Source organism: Cornus florida, unplaced genomic scaffold (assembly GCF_030987335.1).
Source record: "Cornus florida cultivar Cherokee Brave unplaced genomic scaffold, ASM3098733v1 CherokeeBrave_3.0.0_Hap2_Chr01, whole genome shotgun sequence".
Lineage (NCBI taxonomy): Eukaryota > Viridiplantae > Streptophyta > Magnoliopsida > Cornales > Cornaceae > Cornus > Cornus florida.
The window spans coordinates 32,275,719-32,299,729 of NW_026775571.1; the positions used below are offsets into that span (position 1 = coordinate 32,275,719).

The 24,011-nt window shown below is 38.5% G+C and overlaps 1 protein-coding gene and 1 pseudogene across 1 annotated transcript in view; one reads left to right on the forward strand and one right to left on the reverse strand.

Moving 5' to 3' along the window:
* LOC132294463 (peroxidase 3-like) overlaps window positions 1-24,011 on the reverse strand; it is a 71,109-nt gene that overhangs the window by 10,506 nt on the left and 36,592 nt on the right. The window lies entirely within an intron of this gene.
* LOC132284274 (small nucleolar RNA R71) lies at window positions 5,906-6,005 on the forward strand (annotated as a pseudogene).

Genomic DNA, 24,011 nt, shown 5'->3' on the forward strand with positions numbered 1-24,011 from the left:
AATTTAAAAACAGAAAATATTTTTGGATTTTGAAATTTGAAAAGTCAAAATAAAGTCAAAATAATGAAATGAAGAATTGAGATCGATCAGAACAAGAGTTCGATCGATCAGATAGAGAGTAAGAATATGCAGGTTCTTGGCTTAGAAAATTGGCTAAGTGCTAGAACTTGAGATCGATCGAACTGTAAAATTTTTGGAGATCCTGAGAGCATGCATTTTCAAGTTGGATGCAGGTCCAAAAATTTTCTAAGTGTTGGGACTCGAGATCGATCGAACTGTGAAGTTCGATCGATCGAATGTTCTATGATCGATCTGAAAATAAACTCGAACAATGAGATAGAGAGGTGGTTTGGATGCAGGTTCTGCAGGCTCAAAAATATTCTAAGTGTTAAGACTCGAGATCGATCGAACTGTGAAATTGGATCGATCGAAGGTCTTCTGATCGATCTAATAGAGAACAAAAATATGCAGACTTTCTTAGATCGATGGGACAGATAGTGATTTGGATGCAAGTCGAAATTTTTTATAAGTGTTGGCTGCAAATGGGAGTTCGATCGATCGAAATCCAGAGTTGGATCGATCGAATTCATGCAGAATGCTCAAAAATGACATGAAAGCTCATGCAATCCTCACCAAAGTTTCTTTCAATGCATATGAGAACCAAAAACAAGTGTCTAGACTTTGCAAGAAACAAAATGAAAGATAGAAATGAGGGAGGAATAGGGTTTTGACACCCTACGAATGCTTGTGCTAGTCTTTAACGTCTCTAGCATGACATTGGGTTCTTTTAGCCCGGATCAAAGATCTTGTTGTTCATCCCCTCCTTTTTGGGGTGATAGATACCTTAAGCTCCACCCAACAAATGATTCTTGGAAGAACTTGTTGGATAAAACTCAAAAGAAGCTTTTGATCCTTTGTCAATGCAAACTTCTATATTTTCATACACCGGGTCAACTAGATGTGCAGCCTCTAAATGTCTTTGAAAAACTTGACCTTCAATGTAAGGTTTCAATCTCTGCCCATTGACTTTAAAAATGTTCCCCTTCTTCAAATTTTTGATTTCAACCGCCCCATGAGGTGCAACAAAGATGATTTCATAAGGACCCTCCCATTTGGTTCTTAACTTCCCAGGAAAGAGTTTGAGCCTAGAGTTGAAGAGCCAAGCTTTTTGACCGGGTTCCAAAGACTTTTTCACAATATGCTTATCATGGAAGGCTTTGGTTCGTTCTTTGTGGATTTTGGCATTATCATAAGCATTGTGTCTCAACTCTTCCAACTCACTCAATTGAAGAAGTCTATTCTCTCTAGCTTTGTCAAGGTCAAGATTGAGCTTTTTAACCACCCAAAAGGCTTTGTGTTCTAGCTCAACCAGAAGATGGCAAGGCTTTCCATATACGACTCTATAAGGAGACATGCCAATGGGAGTCTTGTATGCCGTCCGGTAAGCCCAAAAAGCATCATTTAGCTTTCGTGACCAATCTTTTCGGGTGGGATTAACCGTTTTCTCAAGAATATGCTTAATTTCCTAGTTAGACACTTCAACTTGCCCACTTGTTTGACGATGATAGGGAGTAGCCACTCTATGAGTGACGGAGTACTTAAGAAAAAGGTGCCTCAAGAATTGATTGCAAAAATGCTTTCCTCTACCACTTATTATAGCTCTTGGCATACCAAAATGAACAAAGATATTGGATTTAATGAATTGAATAACCACGGAGTGGTCATTTGTTTTGGTAGCACAAGCCTCAACCTACTTGGAAACATAATCAACGGCAAGAAGAATGTATTAAAAACCATAGGACATAGGAAATGGACCCATAAAATCGATGCCCCAAATGTCAAAGATCTCCACAACTAGTATATTGGTCAAGGGCATCATATCTCTCCTAGACATTGTTCCCATCTTTTGGCATCTCTCACATGATTTGCAAAAATTGTAGGCATCTCTATGAATAGTGGGCCAAAAGAGCCCACTTTGAAGAACCTTCAAGGTGGTCTTCTTTGCACTAAAATTCCCACCACATGCAGGAGTGTGACAAAACACTAAGACACATGGAATTTCACTCTCCGGAATGCATCTCCTCACAATTTGATCGGGACAATACCGGTATAAGACAGGGTCTTCCCAATAGTAATTCTGGATATTAGCAAAGAAACGATTCTTTGCGTTCTTTGACCAAGAAGTTGGAAGCTTGACTATTGCCAAATAGTTTACAATGTCGGCAAACCAAGGCATTTTTCCATTGGAAATTTGAAAGAGTTGTTCATCCGGAAAAGAATCACAAATTGGTGAACTACGAAAAGGCTCTATCGACAACCTAGAAAGATGATCAGCCACCACATTTTTTATGCCTTTCTTGTCCTTGATTTCAAAATCGAATTCCTGGAGGAGCAAAATCCTTAATCAACTTGGGTTTTGTTTCTCTCTTTGTCAAAAGATGTCTCAAAGTGGCATGGTCAGAATAAACAACAACCTTAGAACCTAAGAGATAGGATCGAAATTTGTCAAGAGCATACACTACAGAAAGTAATTCCTTCTTGGTAGTGGAATAGTTCAATTGAGCTCCCGAGAAAGTTTTACTTGCATAGTATATAGCGCATGGAAGTTTACCTACTCTTTATCCCAAAACTGCTCCCATGGCATAATTTGAAGCATCACACATAATTTTAAATGGAAGTGACCAATTGGGAGGTTGCATGATAGGAGCTGATGATAATAATGCACGTAATTTATGGAAGGCGTCTAGGCATGATTGATCAAAGACAAAAGGAGTTTCCTTGGCAAGAAGATTACACAAGGGTTTAGCAATTTTGTTAAAGTCTTTTATAAATCTACGATAGAAACCGGCATGACCTAGAAAGGAGCGAACCTCTCTCACCGTTAAAGGTGGAGGTAATTCAGAAATAAGCTCAACTTTCACCTTATCTACCTCAATTCCCCTTTTTGATATGACGTGACCCAAAACAATACCCTCTTGAACCATAAAATGGCTCTTTTCCCAACTAAGAATAAGGTTTGTTTCACGACATCTTTTAAGCACTAAATCCAAATTCTTGAGGCATAAATCAAATGAAGACCCAAAAATAGAAAAATCATCCATGAAAACTTCAAGATACTCTTCCACCATGTCTGAGAAAATTGACATCATACACCTTTGGAATGTGGCGGGTGCATTGCACAAACCAAAAGGCATCCGTCTATAAGCAAATGTACCGAATGGACAAGTAAATGTGGTTTTCTCTTGGTCCAATGGGTCTAGGGCTACTTGATTGTAACTCGAATAGCCATCAAGGAAGTAATAATATTGTTGTCCAGCCAATCTCTCTAGAATTTGATCAATGAATGGCAAAGGGAAGTGATCCTTTCTAGTGGTGGCATTCAATTTGCGATAATCAATGCATACACGCCATGAATGTGCGGTACGCTTAGAGATTTCTTCACCTTTTGTATTTTCAACCATGGTAATCCTCGATTTCTTGGGAACTACTTGAGTAGGACTCACCCATTTACTGTCGGAGATTGGATAGATGATCACAGCATCTAAGAGCTTGACTACTTCCTTTTTAACTACTTCCTTCATGTTTGGGTTAAGTCTCCTTTGGGCATCCCCAAAGGGCTTTGCATTCTCTTCCATAAGTATGCGATGCATACAAATAGAAGGGTCAATCCCCTTAAGTTCCGCTACACTCCACCCTATGGCTTCCTTATTTTCTTTAAGTATATTTAAGAGAGCATTTTCTTGGTCCTTTTCAAGACTTGAAGAGATGATGACCGGAAGTGTGTCTTGTGGACCTAAAAATGCATACTTAAGATTGGAAGGTAGAGTTTTGAGCTCAAAAGTTGGTGGAGAGACTAATGATGGAACCGGTGGAGTGCTAGAAAGTAGGGGAAGAGATTCTATTGGAGTTTTTCAAGATGGGCAATCTAAATTTGCGACGGACTCCATGAGATTGGTTACTTCATTCATTGAATTTTCATCATCAAACCCACAATTACCATACATCTCAAGAAGACAAGAAGCAAGGGGATCATCGGATAAAAGAGATAAAAGATTATCCTCAATTGGTTGTTTTATTATCATGGTGGGAATTGATTCCTCAACAACCTCATCCAACACATCAACAAGACAACACTCGTCTTCATCTATGGGATGTCGACTTGCATTGAAAACATTAAGTTTGACCGTCATGTTACCAAAAGAAAGGTCCATAGCCCCGGATCTACAATTGATTGTTGCATTTGCGGTGGTAAGGAATGGTCTTCCCAAGATGATTGGAATGTGGTTGCTGGGATTAGTAATCGGTTCGGTATCAAGAACTACAAAGTCAACTGGAAAATAGAATTTATCCACTTTGACAAGGATGTCCTCAACCATGCCCTTAGGTGTTTTGACGGATCTATCGGCCATTTGAAGTACTACCGAGGTCGGCTTCAACTCATTCAACCCTAATTGGACATACACGGAGTAAGGAATCAAATTGACACTTGCACCTAAGTCAAGAAGAGCTCTACGAATTTCATGGTTTCTAATTACACAAGAAATAATTGGAGCACCGGGATCTTTGAACTTAAGCGGAGTGTTTTGTTGAAGAATGGAACTCACTTGCTCCGTGAGGAACACTTTTTTAGGGCCTTGTCCCTTGCTCTTCCTCTTTTGTGTGCAAAGATCCATCAAGAATTTTACATAAGGCGGAATTTGCCTAATTGCATCCAAGAGAGGACGATTTATGTTTACTTGCTTGAAAACATCCATCATATCATGTATTTTCCCATCTTGCCTCCCGTAAAGCGAAGTTTCTTTCAACACTCATGAAACCTTGCAATTTGAGAAGATGATGGTGGAGGAGATTGAGATTTTTGATTTGGAACATTTTTATCCAAGGAGATAGGTGTAGAAGTGGGAATTGGATGGGTGACAACTTTTGGTTGTACCGGTTCACTATCTTCCCTTGGTAGTTCAACCCTATTGTCCACTTGTTTTCCACTTCTCAAAGTGGTGATTACTTGCACTTGAGCTTAGGAAGAACACCCCGATGTAGGGTTTGCTTCCATACAAAATTGGGCTTTTGGGTTCCTCTCGGGTTGACTAGGTAACTTACCAACTCCCTTGCATTCAGTGCATTAGCTATAGTCCTAATTTGAGATTCAAGCTTTGATATGGATTGAGAATGCGAATGCAATAAATTGGTGTTCTTTTCTAAGCTCCCTAAAGCTATTAAAACCTTACCTTCAAATGTAGGATTGCTAGAAGGTGCATGAGGATGATAAAAATCTACTTGAGAATCATACATTTGAGGATGCGAGAAGTCATTCATTCTTTGGTAATGGGAAGTAGAAGGGACGAATCCTTGAGAACCTACATTTCTTTTATGAGGTGGAATGTACTTTCTTTGAAAATTCTTAGCTTGATAAGGATTTGAATTTTCATTCCACCTTGGAACATATGCATTTGAAAAAGGGTGAGCAAAAGTAGCATTGACTTGCTCAAAGTGTTCATTAACAACGTGTCCATGGGGACAATTGAAAGTATTATGCAAAACACTTGAACATGTCATGCAAGGCTCACAAAAATGAGAGGTATGATGAAAGGGAGATGAATTGTTAGCCGGTTTTTGATTCAATAAGAATTGATCAAATTTTTGAGAAAGAGTTTTAATCTCGGCTACAATTTCTAGTGGACTCTCTACTTGACACACTTGCAAATCTCTCTTCTTTTCTTTTGAATCATGGTCAAATCGAGAAGCATAATATTTTTGCAAAGAATTTTCGCTCATTTTCTCGAAGAGTTGCTAAATGTCATCTTCATGTTTTCCAAAATATGATCCTCCACATGATGTATCAACAATGTCCTTATGGGTGTCGGATAGACTTTCATAGAAATATTGAACCACTTGCCATTTTGGAATGCCATGATGTGGACATTTGTTTAGCAAATCATTCAATCTTTCCCAAGCCTCATGTAACCATTCTCCTTCCCTTTGAGAGAATTCTCTAATAGAAGCACGCATTGCATTAGTCAAACTTACGGGGTAAAATATTTTAAAAAATTCATTTTGCATTTGTGCCCAAGATGTTATTGAATTTGCCCCCAAAGTGTTAAACCAATGCTTTACTTTGTTTTTAAGAGTAAAAGGGAAGAGAAGTAGTCTAAGGACTTCCTCCGAAACATCCATGTATCTAATGGTGGAACATATTTCAAAGAATTCATTAAGATGCTTGTAAGGCTCCTTATCATCTAAGCCATAAAAGAGTGGACACATTTGAATGGTCTCAGGCTTGATTTCATAATGATTTACCTCAAAATTAGGTAACATAATGCAAGTAGGTGCATGATATGCATGAAGATGGTAATGATCACGAAGGACCATTGGAGCTTGAACTCCGGAACCGTGTTGGTTAGGAAGGAGGTTTTGCATGAAATGTGGATCTAAATAGCCAAGATTACCTTCTAGGTTTTCCATGGAAATGCCTAGAATGAATACTATAACAAGGTCTACATAAGACTACAAATGACACACTAAACACAACAAAACAAGCACTCCTCCTTCACAACAAGTCAATGATCAACAAACTTCCTCCACATACAATGATCCCATACTCCCATGCTTTGATAACAATGCAAAGAATAATTAAAAAGCCTCTACGCGGGCTCACGATTTATCTACAAATGAAATGCAATGCCTCCACGCGGGCTCACGATTTAACTAAGGAGATTGAGTAGAGAAAAGCTCACAAAGGTCCTATAGCACTTCAACTCCAAATTTTTAGCTTAGCTTAGCAATTTTTCAGAATTTTTATTTAGGTTTTTACTTTTTGCTTTGCTTTGCTCCTTAGCTTGGACGCTCCTTTTTCTCCAACTCAATGCACCTAGTCAAAGATGAACAAACACAATAAGAATCAAATGAAAGACAAAAAACAAAGTAAAAACACGATCAAAAGAGTACTAATGCTAATTGAATTCCAGAAATTCGACATTGCCTAATCAAATCAATCCCCGGTAACGGCGCCAAAAACTATGGTCGGTCACTAGGCCATAAACTTAAGAGTGTGCATTAAGGCGAGGGTCAATAGTTTTACATTTATAAGCCACTACTACCTTCACTATAAATATAACTAGGGCGAGTAGGGATTATCCCAAGGGATTATGAGGGTCGAACAAGGTTATGGAATTTTGATTAGGGTTTGTAGGTCGAATGATCAAACAAATGGTTGGTTGGTTGTTTAAACTAGAGAGCAACTAAATTAAACTAAGTATGAATGCAATGTAGAGTAAGTAAGAGAGAGAGAGATCTTAGGGTTTAGAGATTACCACCAAGCAATGCATTTCTATACCATTAACAAGTGACTAATGAGGGAGATGTGTGCTGCAATAATGATGTGTGTGTGTTTGGTTGATTCAATTAGTAAGAATGACTAGTCAAACATATAATATCTAAACAACATTTGAAATGCACAATATATCTAATCAATAAAGCATATATTGTCTAAACAACATGTGAAAAGCACAATAGATCAAAACAAGCCATTAACCTTTCATTAAGCTCACAATCTTAATACACCACAAGGTTAGAGACATATGCTACTTACATTCAAAAGCATGGAACATCAAACAACAAGTATGGATTTTCCTCTCATCTAACATCTACACTATACTACTAGCATGAAATTAAACTAAGGAAGAGGCACAATCCATCAAGAAATAAGTATGAACCACCTAGTAAATCACAAGAGCATTCCATTAAGCACTATGTTTTGACAATCTCTAGATCTATAGCATTAATACACATAGACATGCATCAAGAACATAAAATCTAGAGAGAAGCACATGACCTTCCATTCTAGCATACATAGACATATGGATAGAATGAAATGATCAATTGAAATCATTAAACCATATAAATCATTGAATAAACAAGATCTATATATATCAAAGTGTCAAAACATGTATTACAACACTAATCCCTCAATAATACACAAGATTAAGATATAGAAAGCATGCTTGGGGCTAACTCTAGACCCAAGAGGATGTCTAGCCACTCATGGTAGTGATCCTCTAACCCTCAAGGGCAAGCTCCATGAATGAAATCAGCTCATTGGAAGATGAAAGGCCTCCAATGGTGTCTCTAGCTTCCTCCTCTTTTCTTCTACACTAAGAATAGCCACTAAAGTTGTATCCCTAATTCTCTAAGAAACTAGATGGATCTCCCTCAAATAGTGTATCATATTCTATATATAGGTAGGTCAAGTGACACACAAAATGAGCTGGGGTCGTGCACAAAATATTCCCCAATGATTGAATACAAGACAACTTGAATGAGTTGGCTTTTTAACTTTTTTGCACTGGAGGAAGTTCGATCGATCGAACCTTGGACTTGGATCGATCGAACATGGCTGAGATCTATCGAACTAAGGCTGGATCGATCCAATCTAGCTAAACTCTCCGGATAAGAACAAAGCTGAGATATTTTGAAGATATTTATAGGGAAAAGGACAAAAGTGGTTAGTGGGTGGTACAAATGGATAAGGTCAATCATTTGGATGAGGACAAAGATGTTCGATCGATCGAAAAATGGTGTTGGATCGATCAAACTTTAGACTTTTTGTTTTCGGTTTAAGGTTTGGATCTATCTTGAAATGCTGAGATCGATCTATGTTGGATCGATCGAACCTTCATCTTGGATCAATCGAAAATCTTGGATTCCACCCTTTTTCTTCCTTTTGCTCTACTTTGCTCCTTTGTTTGATTAATCTCATAACTGCTTCAATTAAGCTCTTATTTGGCTGAGTTAGCTTATTTTCGGGATAAGTGCCCGAAAACGGAAGTAAAATGAAATCAATCTAAAATGGTAAAATAAGATAGATAAAGGTACTAGTATACCTAAGCTTAACGGGTTTAAATGCGCACTTTTCAGTGCTCATCAGAGGGAAGCAGCGAGAGTGACCTGGTTGACATTTGCATACAGGGCATAAGCAAAATTTACAGGATACACTTGGTTAACCTTGGATTTAACAGCTTCAGCGACCTCATCACAGCTATACGAAATATTGGCAAAGACCTCGCGCCTCACAAAATAGAAGTCGCTGGACAAGTTACTCGCGAAGATACACCAGTTGCTCCTCACAATGACAGAGGCAAAAAGCGCCGCGTAGCATACGATAAAGCCAAAGGATCTCGCACCGAGCGAACCAATGAGCCTCCCCTATTCCTATTAAGTATGGAAAAAGTGGCCAGCACTCTCGAGCAATGGGTAAAGCATGGCGTGGTTGCACTACCTGTTCCTCCCAAAGAGCCAACCACGCAAGAGCGCGCCAGTCCCAATTTCTGTATCTTCTATCAAGCCACCACACATCCGATGAATGCATGCAGAATGACGAATCTTCTAACAATGACTCAAAGGTGGTGACCTCGAATTAACAGCGCCAAAGGATGTGCGGCGCAATCCCTACCCTCGCCATCGCGGGGTAGCTGTGGTCACATACTATGATAAGATCGAAGAGACTAATCCGATGCAGTCAAACACTCAAATACCACGCAATAAGGAAGAATGTTATGTAGCAGCTTCGTCGAGTCAGCAAACCTCCCAGCAGCCCCCTTTAACTTTTTCTTTTTCTGAAACTGATAAGAGGGTGTTTACTCCTCAGAATCATCCTCTTTATGTTACTGCGTAGGTCAATGGCAAGGATTTCTGACTAGCTCTTCTTGATAATGGATCCTCCATCAATATCTTGCCATGGGTGAATTTCCAAAAGGTTGGTTTACCCTAAGATCACTTTGTCAAAGAATCTATTGAAGTGTACGGTTTCGATAATGAATCTCATCACACCCTTGGTTATGTGAATGTTAATCTTGCAGTAAATAGGTTTCGCGCTCCCACCAAGTTCCATGTCATTAAGGCTGACACATCTTACCATGTACTCCTCGGCGGGGCATGGATGCACCGTTTTGGCATAGTGGCTTCCACCTATCATCAATATTTTAAAGGCATTTTGGGCAACAAGGTCATCATGGTTCCATGCTCCGATAAGCCCTTTGCAAAGCACGAGGCTCACTTTTACTGAGGCTCTTTTTTTGATGATTTGGACGAGGAAGACGAAGAAGGAGAGGCGCATATCATTTGCACCCCGTTGCCCAAGTGGAAAGAGGTCCAGCAAGGTATTTTCTACCTCCCGTAACCATACATTCCCAGGCGTAGTATGGAAGCTACTACTCCTCGAGAATGCAAACGAGTCCTGCTGCTAGATGGGTGATATGTCTACCGCTTGTGACGGTGTGCGGGCTCGACTTCGGCGAGCCCAATTGTTGAACCTGCGTCTTTAGAAGAAGAGCCCTCACAACCTCCAGATCTTGAGGAAATTAATCTCGCCTCTAATGGGCAAGAGCCGCGAACTACTTTCATTTCCTTGCAACTAGACCGTCATTGCATGATAATCTCATCTGCCTTCTAAAAGAATTTTTAGATATTTTTGCTTAGACTTATAGCGAGATGCCAGGGTTGGATCCTCAGCTCGTGACACACCATATTGACACCATACCAAGTTCGCACCCTATCAAACAAGCACCTCGAGTTTATCTCCCAGAGCTCGAGCTTCAGATGAAGACGCTTCAGATGAAGACAGAAGTTGAAAACCTGCTGCTTGCTGGCTTCATTAAGCCGATCCTGCACCCTACTTGGTTGGCCAACATTGTCCCCGTGAAGAAGAAGAATGGCCAAATTCGTATTTGTGTTTACTTTCGAGATCTCAACAAAGCGTGCCCAAAAGACGATTTCCCGCTCCCAATCATAGATACGCTAGTTGATGCAACAGCCGGGCATGCAATTTTTTCCTTCATGGATGGCTATAGCGGTTATAATCAGATATGAATGGCCGAGGGTGATGCCCACAAAATCGCATTTCGAACGCCACTCGGCAATTTTCACTACACCATTATGCCTTTTGGGCTAAAGAACGCGGGTGCTACATATCAAAGAGCCATGACAGCCATCTTTCATGATATGTTGCATCATACCGTGGAAGATTATGTCAATGATTTAATAATAAAATCCAAGCAGCCAGAAGCTTATCTCTAGGATTTACACACAGTCTTCACAAGATATCGGCTATACATGTTACGCATGAATCCTCTCAAGTGTGTTTTTGGGGTAAGTCGAGGTAACTTCTTAGGCTTCTCGGTGCACCGTCAAGGAATTGATTTGGACCCTACTAAGGCTCGCGCAATTTTAGACATGCCCCGCCTTTCCTCTTTCAAGTAGCTCAAGAGTTTTTTGGGTAAGGTTTCTTATTTGCGCAGATTCATACCAGTACTGTTAGAGGTCTCTCACCCTTTCAGTTCATTGATCAAAGGTAATGCCAAGTTTGTTTGGACAGCCGTTCATCAAGAATCCTTTGAACAGATTAAGTCCATCCTCAGCTCCTCGACCACAATGCACCCGCCTATCTAAGGGCAACCATTGCTGTTTTATCTCACTTCGACTGACAAATCCATTGGTGCCCTTCTCGCACAAATGGTTGAGGGGCAGGAGTGCCCAATCAATTATCTTAGCCGGCTCGCTCGAGAAGCAGAAACTCGCTACTCAGCCATTGAGTGCCACTGCCTCGCACTCGTCTTTGCTGCACAGAAGTTTAGACATTACTTTATGGCCTATCCTGTTCGTTTAATCACATGGTGTAATCTATATAAACATCTCCTCTCTAAGCCCATTATCTCTGGAAAAGCATCGCGATGGCTCTTGGCCATCTCAGGGTTTGACATCACCTGCCAAGCATCGTGAGGCATTAAAAGTCAAGCTTTAGCGGATCTACTCGCTGGTCGTCATCTTACCACATAGCTTAGAAGGTGCATTAAGGTGAGGGGCCAAGTTTTACATTTATAATTGCTACTACTACCTTCCACTTAAAATATAGTTAGGGCGAGTAGGGATCGTCCCAAGGAATTGGTGGGTCGTATAAGGTTGTGAAATCGAGATTAGGGTTAGTAGGTCGAGTGATCAAGAGATTGGATGGTGATTGAATTATACTAAGGTGCAATTTAAACTAAAGTAAACAATTAAATGCAATAGAGAGAAAATAAAAGAGAGAGATCTTGGGGTTTAGAGATTACCACTAAACATAACTTTTCTACACCCTTAATGAAAGATCAATGAGGGAGAAAACATGTATTGCAACAATAGTGTGTGTGTGTGGTTGTTTCAACAAACATGGATGACTAATTAAGTATATATTGTCTAAGCAACATAATGGATAGCACAATATATCAAACTAAGCCATTAATCCATTCTTTAAGCTCACAATCCAAACACATCACAAGGTTAGAGACATATGCTACTTGTTTTCATAAGTATGGAACATCAAACAACAAGTATAGATTGTCCTCCCATTTAACATCTAAACTACAACTACACTACAATTAAGCTAATGATATGAAATTAAACTAATTAAACTAAGGGAGAGGCACAATCCATCAAGAAATGAGTATGAACCATCAAATAAACCACAAGAGCATTCTATTAAGCACTATGTCTTGACAATCTCTAGATCTATAGCATCAATACACATAAACATGCATTAATAACACAAAATTTAGAAACAAACACATGAACATCTATTCTAGCATACATAGACATATGGATAGAATGAAATGATCAATTGGAAGTATTAAACCACACAAATCATTGAATAAACAAGATCTATGTATATAAAAATGTCAAAACGTGTATCACAATACAAATTCCCACAAAAATACATAAATCAAGATGTAGAAAGCATGCTTAGGGCTAACTCTAGCCCTAAGAGGATGTCTAGCCACTCATGGATGGTGTCCTCCAACCCTCAAGGGCTAACTCCATGGTAGAAATTGCTCCTCTTCTTGGTTGATGGAAGAACTCCAAGCTTGTGTCTCTAACCTCCTCTCTTATTTTCTTCCTCATTAAGAATATGATATGGAAATTGTGTCAAAAGTCTTTTTGTAAAATTGGCTCATATTCCTTATATAGGTAGGTTAAATGTCACCTCCAATGACCTGGGCTCGTACACCAATATTCCTCCCAATGATTGGATATGAGACAACTTTTAATGAGCTGGAAATTGAATTTTCTCGCACATAGGGAAGTTCGATCGATCGAACCTTGGCTTTGATCGATCGAACATGGCTGAGATCTATCGAACTAAGGCTGGATCGATCCTCTATGACGGCGCCTTTTTGGATAAGGACAAATCTAAGATATTTTGGAGATATTTTTGGGAAAGAGACAAAAGTGGCAGGTGTGGTGGTACAACTGGATAAGATGGAATCTTTTCGATCGATCGAAAGAAAGTTGGATCGATCGAACTTTGTGGGATCTTTGGATAAGGACAAAATAGCTTGGATCCATCTTTAAGTGCTGAAATCGATCAATGTTGGATCGATCGAAGAGATTCCCAGATCGATCGAACTTGCTGAATTTCCACCATTTCCTTCATTTTGCTCCCACTTTGCCCCTTTCTTTGATTCATCTCAAGATTGCTTCAATTATGCTATTATTTAGCTGAGTTAGTTTATTTTGGGGATAAGTACCTGAAAATGGAAATAATACAAAATCAATCTAAAGCGAGAAAATAAGATAGATAAAGAATCTAGAATACCTAAGCTTAAGGGGTTTAAATGCACACTTTTCAGCGATCATCACACCCCCAAACTTAAATATTGCTAGTCCCTAGCAATGAACTAGAAAGTAAAGGAATGAAATGAACAACTATACAAGTATGAACTAGAAAATAATAAAAGGATAACACCACTTTCATAGGGAACACAATTGCACTTAGTACATGCAATAAGCCTTTTAAACCCCTAGGTTACCCCTAGTGGACGAGTGAAGTCTCGTGAGGGTTTCTAGAAATGATACCCATAAACATTCAGCTCATTCTTTCAAAAGAGACACTAATATTGCAAAGAAGCATTGAGAGAAAACTACATCAAGTATGCAATTTTTTAATCCTTTCCAAGCAATCTCCCAAAATTTTAACATCAAGCAAGCAAGTATGGTCCTCCACACATCAAGAAAATGATCATGCAAATCAAAACAACTCTAGAATTCTTTTTGAGTGGACCAACATCAAATGTGTTGCTATCTAAGCCAACTAAAGAATTAATCACATCCTTACCCTCAAACTAGCACACAAATCTAGTACCGATCATCAAGATAAAAAGTGGACCTTTTATTAAAGCTTATTATTCTAGGTGCGCTTATTCTTTTTACACACTTTTTTTTTTTTTTTTTTTCCCTAAGGATCAAAGATGGAAGCATAGTGCAATGTATTGATTTGTTAAGCTTTCTAGCGATCCATGAGGTCGAGCGTTAGGTCAATGACTCTCAAACCAGGCGGCTTTAGGGCATTAGGTGTTCAAACACCCCTATAGACTTACAAGCTCAAATCAACTAGGCTACAATTCAAGACAACCTCCATCTAATCATTTCTCACTTCTCACCGTTTGGGAGAAGTCCTCACTTTTTTATTGCTTTTACAACTTTCTTTCTTCCTTTTTTTTTTTTTTTTGAATAAACAATTATTAACCTAGAGTTTGGGCCCTCCACCTTTCGGCGCAAGAAATTCAGTGCTTGATGAGGCTAGAATCTCGGCTACTTAGTGAAAAGGGGTTGTTATCCACCTTTATCAAGAATGAAAGTTTTCAATGCACTATTAGCTCAATTGGGATATAACCAATTCAATAATCAACAAAGCATGTACCCCACAAATGAATGCTAGTGTGCGCCTATGCTAGTGTAGAATCCTAGAATGAATCTCAAAACAATCACAAAATCAGGATGATGTGGACCATAAGTGCAAGCATGATATCAATCTTTTAAAAAATTTACTCCTAAATGGCATACAAGGAGTATTAGACTCTTAAGTCAAGCAATTTTTAAATTTTAAGCAATATAGTCCTCAAAAAATCAAAATCATAGTTAGTCATGGACTAATCATAGAAAATCATTCAAATACACAAGTCATGCTCAAAATTTTGAATTTAAAAACAAACACTGCAAAGCACCATTACCCCCAAACTTAAATGGCACAGTGTCCTCAATGTGCAAAGAGAACAAAGGGAAAGAGTATACCAGTGCAACTACAACAAAGAATAGCCGGGATAGAAGTATCCAAAGTAGGTCACATAGCCCCCCAAAACTTGGGATTAACTGAGGTCCTGAAAATTTGGCACTAGGATAAAACTCATCAGATAACACAAGGGATAATAACAGTGCACAGTGGACATACAAGTGTAAATGGGATAGTCAAATGAAATAATGAGAGGGGTATAAGGGTGGTCCTGAAAATTTAACAGCTTTCTCTCTCACTGAAGTCACTGGAATGCACCTGATGGAGTCAATCACAGACAGATATAGCAATATACAATATGACATCCAAAAATAAAACTTGTATAAATGATTAAAATAAAGATCAGTATATAATACATCCAAACAGTACCAGGGCCAACAGACTGGCCAAAATAATAATGTATCAAAAATCACAGATATAGAGAGGGATAAGAAATATGAAAAGATCATATGGAGGATGAAGGACGGGGAGGGCGTGCTCCGCGGATGTCTCTGGATAGATCTCACAATGCGGCTATGACATCCATACGGAGTGAAGCAATATCAGCTCAGATGGAAACCATGCCATCCTCTAGAGTCTGAAGACACTCTCCAAAGCTGGGTATCTGAACTAGAGCCTCAGGTGCTGTTGGATTGAGAGAATGATGATCCTGAGCCTGCTCCTCATCATGAACGGGCGACCCAACTGAAGAGTGATGCTCTGGGTCCTTTGCGGGCTGCTTCAAATCTATGTCCATATGCACGGCAGCTGGATCGACTGGTACATCGTCCGCCGCCTGCTTTGCTATTGCTGTCGCTCTCTCCTACTCCTCAAGTTCCTCAGCTGCCTCTGCAGCATCCTCCTGTAGACTCTTAGTAAGAGCCTTATAGCTCTTATCCCAGTCTTTCTTCTTGAATGAATAGGCCCCAGACTCAGTATGCTCTCGGTACTGGAAGGAATAACGCTGGTCCCGCAATATCTGTGTAATGAGATGGCTAAATGGAAGAAAATTAGCCCATTTAGGCTTGGCCTTGCTGATGTGGTCTGTACAGAGCTTCATCATGATGCTCCATATCAGTGCTGGAATGGACAACCAGTGCCCTATATAGAAGGCAAATAGAGCTGTCAGAAAGTCGTCACGCCTCTGTATCTTATGGCCGGCCATGAATACATTTTGGAATAACACTGAATCAAAGAACCACATGTCCTCTGGTAGATAAGTGCCATGGCAAAAGTCTCGCCACCGGCATAGTGACCTGTGAGTGCAACGGCCATGTCTGCATATAAGGGCCTCCATATAGTATAATAGGTATCCTGGAGATCGGTAAGGCAGACATGTGGACATCAGTAAGATCTGGATAGAGTGTCCATAGTGATACTGATAGGGTGGCCGTCAATGGTAGTCCGCAGCTCCCTCAGGTTACTCAGGGTAGGTCGGAGGTTCTGGAAGAACATCTGGACCAACCTCGGGTACACTGGATATGTAATAAAGGCTAATATAGCTGAAATGCCCCTCCAGTCCATGTCATCATATGAAGCTCTTATAAGAACAGACTGGGAGAAGAAGTCTATATTGAAGACCGACTCATGTGCCACTAAAAGGCGTGAGTATCTCGGCAATGGTCGGTGTATGTCCTGGGCTGGCTGAGCTGGTGGTGGTGATGGAAATGGTATATGCTCAGCCTTAGCCTGAGGAGAAGATGATGCATCAGCAGAGGAGTGTAAGCTGCTGTCAGAAGATGGAGACTGAGGTGGAGTAGGCTCTACTAGCTCTTCCTAAATATGAGAGGGCTCTCCTGGCTCCTCTGTCCTCTGCCTAACTCTCCTTTGCGGGCCATGTTGCCGCTTGGCAACAGTCTTTAACCGAGTCATGGCCTGCAAAAGAAAAGAAAACTCAAAAAGGAAGTCAGTGCCGGTATAAAGAATTAAAGCACAGTTTATAGAATCATGTATGTCAAACAAGATAGATAAAACAGATAAGGAACATGAATCTATGCAAGTGACAAGGAATAAGTGACATGATGTGAAGCATCCTAGATAGTATAAGTACGAAATGCATCCAATGTGGAAAACACAGGCATTGGACATATATGAGATAGCATGAAACACAAAAGATAGTGTGTGAAGTGTGTGATGCAAATCTGTGAAATTCGATCGATCACAAAAATGTGAGATCGATGTAAGTTCAATCGATCTTTAAGAAGTGACATCGATCTGTGAAAAAGTTCGATCGATCGAACTATGACGAAGAACTTGAAAAGTCATAGATCTGTGACGTGGATGGCACGGGGGCCTCTCGAGCAAGCTCGTGGGCCCCTCTACACAAAAAATCAACAAACATAGTCACTTTATTAGGCCAGTGACCCCCAAAATAAAAAATCAAAACCAAAAATATATAAACTGATATATACATATATATACAAATATATATACAGGGCTTCAAAGCTTCATCAATGGCTATAATCATCATCATCATCATAAATCTAATATGGAAAGCAGTGATGACATCAAAATAAAGCTCGAAATCAAAAAAAGAACACGGATCTTACCCCAAACCGAGAGAGAAGATGAGATACGAATGAAATCCAAGATCCGGGATGAGAGAGAGAGATTCGGGATGAGATGAAGTCGCCGGAGGGTTCGCCTGAGATGGAAGAGAAGGTTTGCAGTGGCGATGGGCTCTAAGGTTTGAAGATCGATTTCTTTGAAATCGATCGAATGACCCTTGGTGATTAGTGCTTAAATGTTACACATTTCAGCACCTAAACTAGGGTATTTTAGTCATTGCACCTACCTTATTTTCATATTTTAGTTCTAATTTATTTTTTGTCAGTTTCAGGTGAATAAGGTTCAAACGAACTAATTTTGGTTCACTAATGCCTTTTTGGAGTTAAGTAAAGACATTCAGAAAAAGTTCAGAAAATGGCAAAAAGAGGTCGCAGCCCATTGCTCGTATAGTGTGTTTATTCTTCAAAAGCGATGCAAACCAATTAGCCCGGGGCCAAAATGGAGCTAAATAAGGCTTAAAGGAAATTTCCAACTCTGAGGGATCGATCCCCCACTATTCACAGAACTAAAAATGCCCTTGGGGGATCAATCCCCAAGGTTGTGGGATCAATCCCCCAGTACCTAGCAGCATTACGGGATTTTCTTATTTTGGGCTTATTTTTGTAACTTATGGGCTTTAATAGGGTTTGTTACTTAAGGCCCAGTGAGCCATTAGTTTAGGGTTAGTTATTATTTTATTTAATTGAGTTTTTAATTTATTAATTAGATATTATTAGTTTTCTGTATCGTGATATTTTATTCTCTCTGGAAAACGCAAAAGAGGAGAAAAGAACGGGCTAGGGTTTGGAAGAGGAAGCTCAGAGATGATGAAGCAGATGATGGAGATTGTTCCGTCTTCAAATTCGTCAACCATGAGTGGCTGATTCTTCTACTTAGGGTTGGATAAACCCTAATAATGTAACCTATTCTCTCTTGTTTCATACTTTTAGGGGATTTAGTATGTAATTATTGTATAGGCTTGAAATATATGAATCAATTCTTCCAAATGTTTATTTGTGTTAATTATGTGTTGTCTTATGTGTGGTTGATGGATAAACAAGATTTACACTTGAATTCTTTGTAAATTGATTCTTCTGATGTCTATACCTGGTGATATTTAGCAATAGTTGTGAATCAATTTGATGGATATTGCTTATACTAGATGGATTGCTCTACACAATTAGGTTAATTTCTTGTTTAATTAGTTAATTTCATATTTAGTTAGTTTAATTTAAGGTTAATTAGTTAAATTGCAATTTAATTCCTAGGTAAGTAAATCATCCATGCCTGTGTTTGGAATCTATGCTTATTGTCACAATTGCATTATCCTCTAGATTAATGTGTGTTGAAATTGCAACTTGAATTGATAAATCATACTTTGAATTGGTGAATTGCACTACACTTAGTTTAATTGTCGTTAAGTAGTTGATTCATTCTTAAAATTGATGGTTTACACTTTTCATTGCAGTTGTTAGCCACATTTAGATTACACATTATTATTTCCCCAATAGTTGAAAGTGAGTGAGTTAGGGAATGTGCTTAGTGGTGAATCCTACACTCTAAGTCTCTTTCCAATCTTTTAAACTCTACTCTTTATTTGCATCATTTAGTTTAAAATTAGTCTAATCACAAAACCAAACCTTTTTATCAATCACATAAGCACTAAAGTAGAATTCAATTCTGGAAAACCTATAATTGTTTAGATCTCTTGGGACGATCCCTGCTCACTTCATGCTCCATAGTATAAGTGTTTAGTGGCTTTATAAATTTTAAAATACGGTGCCCACTTGACATTATTTCTAAACCTAAAGTGTTGTGCATTATTTTGTGCACACGCTCGGTCGCACCATAGTTTTGGCACCGTTGCTAGGGATCTAAAGGTTTTAAAGAATTGAATTAGACATTAGTTCTTTGTTGATTGTTTACTTTTAAGTCATTTTAATTTTTTATTTTCTCATTTGAATTGTCAATTAGGTACTTGAAGGAAAGTGGAGCAAACCCTGGACTTAGAAGCAATTAAAAAAAAAATTTAAGTTGCTTAAGGACCATTTGTAAGTTTCTCTTTAATTTTTGTGCTTAATTTTTTACTGTCTTGCATGCTTTGGACAGCCCAAGTGGAGGCTTAATTTGAATTGTTTTATTTTTAAGTTCGAGCATACCTTCTTATAGGAGGCATCGGCCCGTGTGGAGGCATTTATTTGTTTTAAGTGCATTAATATTATTGAGGAGTTTGGGAACATCGTATGTGGAGGTTGAAAAATTGAAGTATTGGTGTGTTGACTTATTCTAGTGCATGCATGGTTGTAGATCACTTAATCGTCCTCTTGCTCCTGTAAATCAAAATCTCAAAGTTTTCTTTCGGTATTTAAGAGGTAGTTGTAATGACCCGGTCATTTGACTCCCTTTCCTTTTTCCTGAAATTTTACGGATAAATTTTTTTCGTTTAATTTTCCTTTCTGAGCTCTGTTTCTCATCTCATAGTGTCGTCTCGAGTGCTTGAAAATGGTTTCTGAGACACTTTCATTTGGATTGACAACTTCCTTTGAGGATCGAGTCATTTCCACATTTTTCGTTTTTCGACACTATGCACTATTTCGTCTTTTTCCCTACTCTGTCTTATCCCCGTTTGTCAATTTTTGGCATAACCTCACTTTTCGTGTTCGAAGTTATTTTTTGACTTCACATATCTTGATCTTGAGTGGTTTCCACGAAATACGTATCTTTACTTTTTCAAGAAAGTACTCTGGTTGCTCCCGGTGTCCATAGGGGCATGAATGCACAATTCTTTGGAATTATTTTCTTTTCTTGGGGTGTTTTTCAAAAATATCTTTTGAAGATATTTTATTTTAGGTGTATCTAAGAAAATATCTTTTGGAAGATATTTTCATTCTGGGGCAGTTTCGCAGTTAACCCTTTTTGTAGGGGCCATTGTGCAATTAACGAAAGTTATTGCAAAATATCTCGTCTGGAGCCTGGATCCTTGTATGGAATTCATTTTTACTTTTCGTTAAGTCGTAAATTCATAGAATTTCCTTCTGGTCGTTTTTCTCCAGTTTCAGAGTTTTTGGACCCGGTTGCCGCTGAACTTGTTCGGGGAATAACTTTCTGTTCGGGACTCGGTTTTTGACGCTGTTTCTTCCATTGTTCATATTTTCTCATTTTGAATCTTTTTCATTCATGGAGTTTTGCCGTTTGAGCGCGTTTGCTCAAAATTCACCTTTCCGGACCCGGCGGGGCCCGTTCAGGGCACTTTTTGAGATTTCTTTAAAAGGGGGGTGAAATATTTCATTTTTCATCTTCCCCACTCACCTTGCACGACTAGAGCTCCCATGGCAGCCCAAGGGAGGCTGCCACCACCTCTCAACTCTTTTGAACTTCATTCCTTTGTTAAAAAGTTGAAGTGCCTTTACGTTTTGTGTTTGTGTTGACTACGCGCACCATTACCCCTTATTAGAAACCATTTCTGACCAAATTTCGAGTTCGGGATTGAGGTCAATTTTGGATTTTCATGGGGCTTCTTGGGGATTCATATAGATCGTGTTGTCCCCGATAAAACCTAGGAGTTTCGTCGGATTCGGAGCCGTTTCAATTCGGTGGGGATTTGGGATTTTCATCTCAAATTGAGGTAGGGGGTGTTATAATTTATTTTTATTTTCATATAGCATTCTTTTGATGCTTGTACAACTTGTTAGAATGATTAAATATAAAATCTAGAGATTTTATTATTTAATTTTCTTGTACTGGATCTGATTTTCCCAGTTGCTCATGACTCGGTTTAAACATGTAGCATGATTTTATATTGCCCCTTGATATACTCATTGTCCTGTATAAAACTTAGAATATTTGAATAAGTATTAAATATTTTATTTAATATTTATCTTAAGTGAAAGATTAATTCACATCGCCTTAACTAGCTTGAAATCAATATGTGTTAGCATATTATGATAAGCCCTAGCATGCTCTTCAACATAGATTAATTTGAGAGTATTCGGGTGTGTTTTGAAATCTAGAGAATATTTAATTAATTGATTAATTAATTTATTCCAAGTGCACTATTCACTCCTTTTGAAATCCGGCTTGATATTCATAATGTACATGCTATGTAGTTTCATATATATTAAATCTAGAATATTTGATTAGGTTTTGAAATCTATCATTTATTATTATTGTTCTCGTATTTAAGTTTAATACTCGTGGTTGTATCTTGCTTAGAATGAATTTGTAACTTGACATTGGACTTGCCTTGTAATCTAGACAATTTAATCTCTTAAATAGATTGAATTTCCTTATATGCTTCTATCGTGTTAATCATGCCTCGTTAAGAATTCTTGTTAAACTTGTGAACTTGACTTGAATTCCATGAACCTTATTCTTTTTATCAAGCATCGTGAACACTTGTATCTTGGTTTCATTAATGTACTTAATGAACATGCACATTTGTCTTGGAGTGATTTAATTACACATGTGTTGCTTAGAAAGTAATTAAATCATGTAACTTATACTTGTGGTATGTTTACTTCAATGAACTTTATGCGCTATATATATCTTGGTTGTTGTCTATATAGTTGCATACTATGATTTCTTGACATTTCACATGCCATTATAGTTAAGTACTTAAGGCATGACTTGTGTATTCCAAAATCTTGGTTGTGTATGAAACATGGTAAATGCATATCTTATATTTTTGATACTATCTTGACTTGCACAACATGTTCATTTTGGAACTTGGGATATCAATCAAGTGATGACATGGCTAGGACTTGGTTCTAGTACGGGAGATAAAGAGCTCCCTGTTATCAGTGCGCATTGGGGGAAAGGTACTCTTGGGTTAGTAGCCCTAAATTGATCTCAATTGAACGGCTATCCTATAATGCGCACTAGGGGAAAGGTACCTTTGGGTTAGTAGCCCTAAATTGATCTCAATTGAACGGTTATCTTATAATGCGGACTAGGGAAAAGGTACCCATGGGTTAGTAGCCCTAAATTGATCTCAAGAGAACGGTTTTAATCCGGGCGATATCCGAGTTTTCCACATTTCTTGATTTCACTCTTTAAATTCCAAGTTGCTATGCCTTGAAGATTTAAACTTGTCGTGTATGTGAAATGCTCTAATCTTGTCATTAGCATAGATATTATACCTTGTTCATGATTTCAAGTATACTTCATGTCGTGTATTCCATTCTTGTCTACTAGCATAGATATTATGCCTTGTTCTTGATTCCGAGTATGCTTCTTGTCTTGTTAATTGGATCATCTCAATCATGTAAATTACATTGATAATGTGATTCTTGCATTCTAGTATAAACTTGTCGTGTTCTTTGGATTATCTCAAATCTTGACTTGTTCCATATATGTGCATATATCATAATTCTTGTTGTTGTACTCCATGGTAGCTTGGGATGATCCCTGAGTCTAATCTTTGACATAGACGTTAGGTGGCATGACCCATTTTTAACTATATCATGCTAGTCCTAAAAATCTTAAAGAAATCGAGTCGATGTATGTTCATTCTCTACGAGTAAACTTATTTACTCACCCCGAAGTTACTGGGGGGCTGTTTCAAGTACGAAGACTTGGTTCGTGATGCTTGTCGTTCCGTGGATGACTTTTAGCTCTTAAGTTTCAATTTCATGCAAGTGTTAGCATGAAATACCATTTTGTAGCTTTATATGCTCAAACTTGTATTCTTTGATTCATATATGTAATGTGTACATAAGTACACTCTTTTTATTGTATTCAACATGTATCAAATGAGGTCAGAGGCCAATGACATGTATATTGCATTCTATGTAATTTCTGATTTCATGAAATATTGAGAAAATATTGAAAAATGCAACGTCATTGCTTCATAACTTTTGCATCGGGTGTGGGAATTCCATTTTTATTCTTTCATAGGGTCTTATAAATCATGTTTGAAGTGTGGCTAAGGGCCAAACGGTAATTTGAGATCATTTGATAATTTTGGTTTTCAAATTTTTCGTTTCTTGTTCATTTTTGTCTCTTTGCCCGTTGGGGGGTCGGATTTTGCATCGGTGGTATTTTTAAGCGATGGACCATTGTAGCGCATCTTAATAGGTAAGTTACGTTTGTGTGCATGGTCGTTTTCAAGAAAAACCTCATCCTTGGTGATTCGAGCTTCCATGGACTCATTTTGAAATTTTATTGCATAATCTGATTTTAGGGCATTTCGGGGTTTTCCTTCGGGAAATAAATCTCGGTCTCCACATGATCACTTAGAAAATGTGATTTTAGAGGGGGGTTTCTTTTTTTTGTTTTTCCAAAAAATGTCGTCTTGATACCGGAAATCGATCGCAAAGTTCAGCTTTCTGTTTTTTTTTTTTAGCAGCTTTTTGGACCTCGATGATCAGATTTCATGGAGGGGCATTTTGGG